The sequence below is a fragment of the Gavialis gangeticus genome, unplaced genomic scaffold (genome assembly GCF_001723915.1).
Source record: "Gavialis gangeticus isolate Ggan-Ray unplaced genomic scaffold, GavGan_comp1, whole genome shotgun sequence".
In the NCBI taxonomy this organism is placed as follows: domain Eukaryota; kingdom Metazoa; phylum Chordata; order Crocodylia; family Gavialidae; genus Gavialis; species Gavialis gangeticus.
The window spans coordinates 21,728,426-21,738,974 of record NW_017728997.1 but is presented as its reverse complement, the minus strand read 5'-3'; the positions used below and the strand labels follow the sequence as shown (position 1 = coordinate 21,738,974).

At 42.7% G+C, this 10,549-nt stretch overlaps 1 protein-coding gene across 1 annotated transcript in view; it reads left to right on the top strand.

The window, feature by feature from the left end:
• Positions 1-10,549, top strand: part of TXNRD3 (thioredoxin reductase 3) — a 43,866-nt gene that overhangs the window by 1,147 nt on the left and 32,170 nt on the right. The window lies entirely within an intron of this gene.

Sequence of the window (10,549 nt, the reverse complement as noted above, 5' to 3'; positions counted from 1 at the left end):
TTTTTTTTTTTTTTTTTGCAAAAATCTTGGCTAATAAAAGATACCATTTCCACTATGAGTCCTGATTGCCTTTTATATGTGAGTTAATTCACTCTTATGTGATGGGTGTGGGGAAGCCCACAGTCAGCTGCTTTGTGCGGTGCATTGCGGGAGTGATGCGCACCAAAATACAGTCATCCGTGTGGATCTGTACTCTTTGCTTGTTGTCTGCAACACATGTTTCTGTAGTTGCCATCCCTATAATGATAGTGCCCTGTACTTGTGTGTACTGTCTGCTGTTGGCGAGTACCAAAATTATCTTGTAAAAGTGGTAGAAATGGGTCTAGAGGTCAGTACAGTCAAAGTCTTGAAACTATCCCTATTTGCTACATTGTAAAGTGGGTTCCCTGTATGTATATTCAACTTATGTGCCCCTTTCCAGGAATAAGGGGAAACCTGTATATGTGCGTGCAATTGTGTGCGTGTGTGTGTAAAGATAGCTATATCTATATATCTATGTATGTGTGCACATTGCTGTACACCAGTGGCACTCAATTTCCAACCAGCATGACTATCAGTAGGCAGGGTAGATATGCACCTTTATAGACTGGTGTGTGTATGCACCAGTCTGTAAAGGTACCTGGCCTTCAGGCAGCCCCACTGGCTGGAAATTGAGTTCTAGTGACATAGACCACCCAGGGCCTGGCTTATTCTTAGGTTTTGTTAACAAATTCCTATCAGGTCCTTATCACACACAGGCCCTAGGCTCGGATTGGCCTGTGTCTCTATTTGGTCTCTGTTTATTACGCCCATGCTTAAACTTTAGATGTGATGGAGGAGAAAGCAAAGTTGCAACCTCAGGTGGTGACTTTCATATTAGACTGAAGTTCATGCTGAAACTGGGGGGTTTTTTTGGTTGTCCTGCCCAGTACTTGCATTTATGTGGGTAGACTGGGGATGGGACTGAGAGAAACAAACTATAAAATTGATGTAGACAGTGAATTTTTCCAAGTTTGTTTGATTTGACATATGCTTAGTAATATGTCAGTTTGAGTCCAAAACCAATTTAATAGTTAAATAATATGAGTGCCTAACCATCCCTGCTTCTGTAAGGATAAGCTGTTTTTAAAATGCTAAATTATACTGTACCAATATGTGGTAGGTACCTTGCAAGTAAGAGAATAAAGCACTAGGTCATCTCATCATTGGGTAGTCTTTATTTAGACATCCAAAAGTTTGTCTAACACTCTTCTTGCAGAAGACTGAGCAAATGAAATAATTGTAGAGTAGGAAGTGAAATTACTTTTGTATGTGGTGTATTTTGGGTTTCTAGGGATGTATTTGGTAGCCCTGTTGGTCTGAAACTAGGGTTTTGCATTGGCTTAGAGATGATACCTTTTCATTAGACCAACTAAGAAACTGCAAAAAAATAAATAAATTCTGCAAGCTTTTGGGCACACCTGCCCTTCCTCAGGCTCAGGGGAAAATTTAAATGTGGTGAAAAACCCCCACAGGTAGAAAATAAACTTCATTTTTTGCACAGAGATAGCTGAAGGGACTTTTCCATGTTTAATTTTCCCTGAGCCTGAAGAATGGCAGGTGTGCCCAAAGCTTGCAGAAGAGGGGTTTTTTTTGTGTGCGTGCAGTTTCCTAGTCTAATAAAGGGTATCATCTCTGAGCCAAGAGGTTTTTTTTGCATTTCTTTTTGGGTTTCTAAACATTCCTCAAAAGATGGGGAAAGTATCCCCCTTTTTGAAGACTCTGCATGGCTTTTTTTTTACTTCAAAACTTTTATTGGAAATACTCATTAAGAACCAAGTCCAACAACTGGTGCCTTTCTGTATGGCTTGGTCTGTGCTTTTCTGCGCTTCTGATTTCAGTGTATTGGGGCTGTAGGCTGGCATAATGTATTTTTAACATTGTGAGGGTCACTTTTTAAAGATTCTCCCCTGTCTATGCTCCTACTTCCATGTTGCTGGTACCGAAGAAGCTGTGTTATGGAGGAAAATTAGCTAAAAACCTTAGCAAATTAAATCAGTGCTGCCTCCTGTCTGGGCTCATAAGTTTTCCTGTAAGCAAGCCTGCTTGTTCCATGGAAACCTAGCTTTAGGGAATACTGTGCTCAACTCATTCTTTCTCTCTTGGGTTGTTTTTTTGTGGGTGATTTTTCTTTTTTTGGACCAACTGTGTGGTTGGGGTAGACTTAAACAAGCTTTCAAATGGGGTATATTCAGACAAGCTTTCACACTTTTGTTTTAAGTCTATACCAACCCTGTAGTTGGTCCAATAAAAGATATTACCTGCAAAAGTCCTGCTCTCAAATTTCTTGCGCCATCCTGGCTTCAGCAAGGCTCCACTACTATAGTAAATATGGCTGTTTAAGGTAAAGTAATCTAAGGAAAGGAAAAATGGGAGAGAGTACCAGGAATAAAAAATAATGATTGGTGGCAGAGGGAAATTATTCTATGGTAACAAAAAGGGTGGTGTTGGACAGGCAGCCGCAGAGCTGAAGATTCAAAAAAATGAGGATGAAGAATATCACAATACCACTTCAGAGATGTAGATACATTTTTCAGCAGTTGCTTCATGATCCTCCATTGTTTCGTTAGTTTGAGATGCATGAAAGACTAAGGGGGAGGGTAAAATTTCACATGGAGAGAAGCTGGTTCTGGTGTTACTGTGCAGTGCTTGGCACAGTGACTTTCAACTTGGAGGAAATGATAACATAATAGGAAAAAATGACTCAGCTGTTCAGGACAGAGAAGACTTGAGAAGGATTGAGTAATTCTAGGAGGGCCTATTGTATCAAAAAAAAAAAAAAAAAAAAAAAGGCGGAGCAGCATGAATCAATCAAATTGTAAAACTATGTGAAGTAAGATGCAAATGTTCAATACATTAGTAGAGATTGTTTGCCTGGCCTGACAGTATATAAAAAGCTCTTGAAACCGCTGTGCCATTTATGGGTAGATCAGTGAAGATGCCTGTTCAGTGCATTATGGAATTGTAATTGCCTTATAAACACAGGACATATCTAAGCCATGCTAAATACAGTAGGTTGAACAATGAGACCATCTATCTTCTATATGAATTAATTACCTAGAATTAACTTGGGTACGTGGCATTTCAGTAGTGCCGTTCATCTGAGGAATTCAATGTCTTAATGCAGGGGCAGGCAAAGTCCAGCCCACAGCCTGGATTGGGCCTGCAGCAGACTCCCATTTCCCATTGCAGCTGGTTTCCATGTGACCGTGCAGGGCCAGGGTTTCCATGCAGACTGACCCCCAGCACCACTGGCAGGGTGCAGAGCTTGGCAGGGAGCTGCTCTGAAGCTGGGATCCTGTGGCGGTGACAGCGTGGTCCGGTTGGGGCAGAGCTGTGATCTGCTGCCCGCACACCCCAGACAGGGGCATTCAGGCAGAGGATTGTGGCTCTCCCCCTGCTGCAGACCATGCTGTCACCACTGCAGGATTCCAGCCATGGCTTGGAGCAGCTCCTTAACCAGCCACTGCCCTGTCAGAGCTGCTGCGGCCAGTCTCCATGGAAACCCTGGCCCCATGCTGTTATGGTAGGGCTGCTGCTGGGGTCTCCATAGAAACCAGTCATGGCAACACAGGCATGGGCTGCTGGGAAATGGAGTCTGACCTCCAGCCAGATCCACCATTTTGCCCATCCTTGTCTTAATGACTAAACATTTCTTCTCATCTGAAGAATACAAGTGTCCATCCTTGGGGAAGTGAAGCACTCTCTAGAACTTCCAAGAGAAGTGGTGCTGGCTTCTACCCTGGGGGTCCTTAAGAGGAGGCTAGATGTACACCTTGCTGGGGTCATTTGACCCCAGTACTCTTTCCTGCCATGGCAGGGGGTCGGACTCGATCTGCTCAGGTCCCTTCCAACCCTAGAAACTATGGAACTTAGTCCTGTGCTGTAACCATTAGGTTACTACTCCGTAAGAGTGGTTGGCAAAATATGGCCAGGCCATACTCATTCTGCAGAGTCTGAGGGCTTTGCCTATGTCTGCATCAGGGCTAAACAGCAAGGAGCTGTGCCAGGGCCTGGCAACTTCCAGCTATGCTCTTACCACCACTGCTTCTTCCTCTTGTCTGCCTCTCCCTCTCACCCCCCTCACTGGCTACAGCATAGACGTGGCTTTTAGCCAGTGGGGAGCTGCTCTGGGGCTGAGCACAGCAGGAAGCTGCATCCACGCTGCTTCTATTTCCCTCTTCCACCCCCTTAGCTGTGGTACAGAAGTGACAGCAATGTGCATACAGCTTCCTAAAACCTTCTGCTACTCACGGGCCACTGAAGCCACCCAGCCCACGTCAGACTGGAGCTGGATCCTTCCAGCTTGCCACTTGAAAAGGTTGCTGGCCACTGCCCTAAAATAAATAACTGCAGGTGAGGGTGGAGAAGGAAAAAGCTTGAAAGATTCTCTTTTCATTTGTGTTTTGAAACGTCATGTAAGCTGAACGTTGTCCAGCTGGGTTTGGCTATGGCAGACTAATTGCTTGGTCTGGATGGAGAACCTGTACTGAAAAGCAAAGTAAACGGCAAGTGGAAACAGTGAGTCAGGCCTTTAAATGAATACCTCAGTTGGATTTGTTCTCTCAGGCCCTCCACTGGTGTAACTCACAAGTCCTTTTTGTGAAGGTAGTTTGCTTGCTGTGAAGGTAGTTTGCTTGTTGTGTGAAAGCTTCCTTAGCAGGGCAATATTGGACAAATAAATTTGTTAGAGTTTGATTCTTCTTGCCAGTAATTTCAATCAGGAATAACTTGTCCATATCAATTGTTGCCAGCATAGAGAAACTGATGTTGGATGAGACTTAAAAATACACAAGGCAAGCATTTGAATGTTGACTTGATGTATAGATAGTCACAAATGCACATGTTCTGCCAACTGTGCTAGTTTTTTGAAAAGCCGTAGGCTAGTAAATTATGAATCTATATAGAATAATGACGACCTGTCAGGTCAGCTTAGTTTTTGAATTGTTACAGAATAGTCATTGCTTTATGAAACAGCAAACATGGGACACGATATATTAGCTAACCTCACCCCAGGGGTTTTCATATAGCTGAACAGGTTTAGAGTAACTAATGTGACTAGAGTGAATGTGAATACAAATTTCAGAAAGCTGTAGGTCCTTCACACACGCACACAAAAAGTCACCGTATGTAAAGGAGCTGAGGGGGAAAACGATCCTTAGGATTGTCACTGTACTGTTGGAGCTCCAACAGTTGTTGGATCAGGGTGCACCCTAGCTTACAGATAGCTCAGTGGAAACCCCGAAGAGCAGATATAATCTTTGCTTCTACCTGCTTATCTAGATTGTGCTTCAGCCAGCGATACTTCAGTCATGCTTTAATCTTTCCCAGCAGGTTGCCCAAACATTCGTTGGGGCAGGGGGGAGATCAGGGTATCTGCTTTCTGAAAGAACAGTAGTTTGTTGCCTTGCTAATCTTCCTAACTAGGTAGGACTGTTGAGGAGGAGGAAGAGAAAATGAAGTCTTGTAAATTCAGCACTGCAATTTTGTGCTCCGTACCAGCCTATGGGAATGCTTACTAAGGAAAGAGCTGCTATCCAAGAATCCCACAGTTTTTCTGCTGTTTGCTAGGCACTGGTATTAAAACAGGTGCCTGCATTGACATTTCAGATCCATCAGCCACTTTTCATTGCAGAAAGACCAGTGTCATTAAGATTGCTGAAAGGACATGGAAGAGGTTCCTGACCCCCTAATGTCCTTGTAAGATATCAAGTTCTCTTGCTGTTGCTACTTAAACTTGTCTTGTCAAATCTCTGGTCTCTTGGTTAATGTTTCAGATTTATTTAGAATCCTGTGGCAGGTGCTCTGGTGAGCTTATTGTGAACGGGATTTTCTTATTTTGTTTGTGTGTGTATGTGTATATAGTTTTAAAAAAGATACTTTAAAAATTAATTTTAATTATTTTATATATAATAAATATTTTCTTAACCGCTTAGCTGACACCATTTGTTTTGCCCAAATAAGAATCTCTTTAATGGTGGAGGACAGTAGCCAACTATTATCAGCTTGGCTAACTGAAATATTTAACCTTTTATTTGCAATAATTATCAGTTGTCTAACATGATGTAGTGACATTACAAAGATTTGCCTGGTAAGTTCTGATAATGAAAGCAAAACAGTAGTAATGCAACAGTTCCAACTCTGTAAACTCTATAATTTCTCCAAATATACAATTTAAAGAAACTAAGTTTTCTTAAAATATCATTAGGAAGCTTTCCTTTTTTTTTTTCCCTAGGTTCCATGATGATCTTGACTGCAGTTATCACCAAGTAATAGTTTCACCCAGGCATTATGGCTGACCTCTTAAAATCTAAAGATTTACATTTTGTTGTTGAGATTTAAAATATACCTTTTTAAAAAATAAACTCCTGGATGAGACTGAGATACTTCATTTCCTTGAGCGCATTAACAGCACCTGCATTGTTTCTAAATGTATAGACTGTAATCCTCAGTCTGCTGACTCAGTCTTGCTGTACTCAGAATCTTTCGTGTCGTCTGCTACAAGTGGATTAGTTTTCCATAGATGTATGGAAGTGAGATTAAAGTATAGTAGTCACTTCCAGCTCATGTTGCTGAATCACTATCCTTCATTTCCTTTTTGCTTTTTTAATTAGGTTACCTGACTCACCAATTTTGTTTAATCAAGCTTAAACCACAAAATATAGTGGTAACAATTTCAAGTTTCTTTGGAGAAATATAAGTGGATAGGTTAAAGTTTTTTTAAGATAAAGAACAGAAAGTACTCTAAATCTGAACAGTCTGATGTGCGTAGTTAACTTCTTTTTGAAGTAATGCATTGTATAAGTCTAATATTCAAATTTAAAATGTTATATAACACTTTAAATTCTTGCTGAGCATTTTCTAAAGGTAGTAATGGGCTGCTGGGAACTCCAGGGACTCAATTGGTTACTTTGTGGTGGGGGCTGTTTTAGCACAAGGATTTACAGACTGCATAGCAGCCTTTTGTGAAGCTAAAGATGACCAGGGATCCAAGTTTTCCATTTGTTGCAGGAAGATGCAGATTTTCTCCTTTGAAGTGTGGCATTTCACGTAGACCCCTGCAAAATCCACATTTTTCTGCGATTAATCGGAGAATATGGATTTTATTTTTTTTAAATTGGGGGGACCAGGATCACTGATGATGACACTGAAATTTTGGCCATGTGCCATTTAACTTGCTAACAGCATTCCTACAGCCCATGGCTGCTACCAGTATCTTTGGCTTTCAAATTTAACTCCTTGTGGGAAGACAGTTTTGAGGAGTTGACTCTAAAATCTGGATCCTTACTTACAACTAAGGACATACCTAATTTGCAGGGGCTGCACCCTGATTTCACAGGGAGAATGTGGGTGCAGGCCTGGGCCTAGGCAGCTATTTATTTCACAGGTGGAACATAGTGACACCCCCGGACCAATGCCTCCTAGCCAGGGGGCCCCTGTGCACCCCTCCCATTCCTCTCATTGTCTGAGGGTCTCCAGTGGCCATGCCCCTGACTAGTGATTGGCTGCAATTGGTGGAGAGGGCCAAGGACACATGCCAGGCAGCCCTTGCAGTGGATCAGAGGCAAGGGGCAGGGATGGCAGCCATCTGGCCTGCAATCCTTGGAGTTGGCAGCTGCCCCTTTCCCCTTCCCAGGCCTGCCAAGCTGCTGCAGCACACTGGGGATTGCTGGCTCCCTCCAAGGAGCCAGCACTTTGCATGGTCTGCCTCCACCACAGATTTTGCGGGCAACATTGAATTTCACAGAATCTGTGAAATTGTGAATTTCATAGAGAGTCAGGGTTGGAAGGGACCTCGGGAGGTCACATCTAGTCCAACCCCCTGCTCAAAGCAGGACCAGCCCCAACTAGATCATCACAGCCAAGGCTTTGTCTAGCTGGGTCTTAACCTTAAAGGATGGAGAGTCCACCACTTTTCTGGGCAAACTATTCCAGTGTTTTACTCCCCTCCTAGTGAGAAAATCCTTCCTGATAGCTAACCTAAACTTCCCTTGCTGTAACTGGAGACCATTGCTCCTTGTTCTGTTGTCTGCCACCACTGAGAACAGTCCAGCTCCATCCTCTTTTGAACCCCACTTCAGGAAGTTGAAGGCTGCTATTAAGTCCTGCCCCCCCCCCCTTGGTCTTATCTTCTCCAAATTAAATAAGGCCAGTTCCCTCAGCTTTTTGTAAGTCATATCGTCCAGCCCCTTCACTGTTTGGTGAGGGGAAGGGACCTACCAAATTCTTCCTACCTACAACTGCTTTGCTTGGCCTGAAAGCAGCTGTAGGAGGAAGGAATACCGTCTTCCACAAGCACAGACAAAATATCCCATCTGTTGCCAGCAAATAAACTCAGTCTGTGACACACTGCAGGCTGTTATGCAGTAGCAGCTGGCTACCCTTTTACAATGAACTTTACAAATGGACTTTTTAAAGTTGCTTTTAGCTAATTGCCACCAATAAACATATGTTGTGTTACAACAAGCTTTTAAAACCTGATGCAAACACCATTAACAGCAAACTTTGTCATAAAGTGACTGTTCCTGTTTACAGTAATATGCAGCTAATCAAAGCATCTTGATTGTTTTATTAAAATAGTTCAGAACTTGTGTGTAGTTCAGAACTTGTGGTAGAGGTGATATCTTTCATTAGACCAACTAGTTTTTTGCAAAACAGTGTCTTTATTTGCAAGCTTTCGGGTCCAAGCACCCTTCTTCAGGCATGGGAGAAAAGATTGTAAAAGTTCTTCTGGGTAGAAATGAAAGTTCATATTTCATAAGAGAGTTGAAGATGTGGTAAAATTTCCTGTTTGGAGCAGTTCGTTATATGCAGATTAGGCTCAGAGAAGTTGGAAAAGGTAGTTTACCTTGAAGTTCTTTGGTGGCAAGCAGGATGTAGTCCTGTTTCCTTCTGGTTATGATGTGTCACATTTCACAGAAAAGTAAAAAGATGGAAGGCTCTTCTGAGCAGGAATTTCTTTTGTGGTGAGGCGTTTCTGGGTCCTGTGATAATGCAGATTACCTCCAACAAAGGCAGGAGCAGGGTTTCAGGCTTCAGGTAGTAAAACTTGTTTCCTCCATGTAAAATTTATAAAGATTTCATTTATTAAAAAAGGCTAAAATTCAGTGTCTTCCTAGTAACTTTGGTGTGAGCTTAGAGTAGTTTTGGGCTGAAGATGTTGCCAGTGGAGTAGGTGGGTTAACGTTGGATCAGGTAATTTCCTAGTAGGGCTGTGCAAAATTTCGCCAGCCATTTCATTTCAACACTGTTTTGACTAATTTCAAGGTTGAAACAGCAAAATCAAAACAAAACAGGCCGTTGAAATAGCCTCGAAACAAAATGAGGCTGGTCAAAATGTTTCGACTATAGGCTGGGGATGGGAAGTCAGTGCAGCTGAGCTGACTTCCCATCCCCAGTGCAAAATCTGGTAGGGGGTGGTGAGGCAGCCCAGTTAGGCTGCCTCCCCATCCCCAGCGAAACATTAAAACAGCCTTTCTGTTTCGTCCAAACAGAACAGCTGTTTTCAACTCAAAATTAAATTAAATATGAAACGCTGTTCTGTCGAAACTCAAGGTGCTGTTTCACACAGCTCTATTTCCTAGGCATACAAAGTGGGGCGAGGATGGGGATAATTTTCAATTTGCTGTTTAATAACTTCCCTAACAAAATCAAGTTGTTTCTTCTTCCTGCTTTCTGTCTGTCTCTTTCCAAAGTCTCACCCAGTATGTTGGCTCTCTAATGCAATTGATCTCAAGTCCTGTTCTGGTTGCTCTTCATATATGCAGGGGGTAGAAGGGCAGTTTGCTGCTGAGCTTCTTCTATAAAGACACCAAGTTAATCCATCTTCTTCAGAAGCAGCATGGGAGGTTTGATTGATTACTGTACTGGCACAAAGAATAGATAACAGTTTGCTTCTAGAAACCTGTTTGAGGTGAACATTTTGCATTTTCATCGAGCCCAGTGCAGGAGTGGATTTGATTTAAATACTGTAAAATCAATGTAAATCATGATTTAAACCACTGGTCAGGAAGTCTTGATTTAATCATTGTTTTGTGTGTTCTTGTTGCTGGATATCCTTTTATTAGTTTAATTTCTTGAAACTTTGCACTTCTAGAGAAAGTTAAGGGTTTAACTGTATGTACACAAACTGGCAGAAAGACAATAGGGTGGATGGGTGGCTAATCAGTAGGGCTGTGCGAAGCTTTGGTCCCTGATTTTGATTTGGCCTGATTCAGTGACTGGATCTCTGAAACCAAATCAAATCAGAAGACCCTTTAATCTCTCCGAATCGAATCAGAACCCCCCTCCTCCCCCCCCTGCCAAATCTATTCAGAAAGATTTGGACATAGACACAGCTTTAAATGGGTTTTTTTTTCTACTTACCTCTAGGTAGCAGGGGCTCATGAGTGCTGTGATGCTGGGGCACATGGAGCATCCCACAGGAGCACGGGGGGGCTCCTCAGCGCCCTTGGCGGCAGACCCAGAAGTGGACCAGAAGTACTTCCGGTCCACTTCCAGGTTTGCTGCCAAGCACATGGAGGGGGGGGGG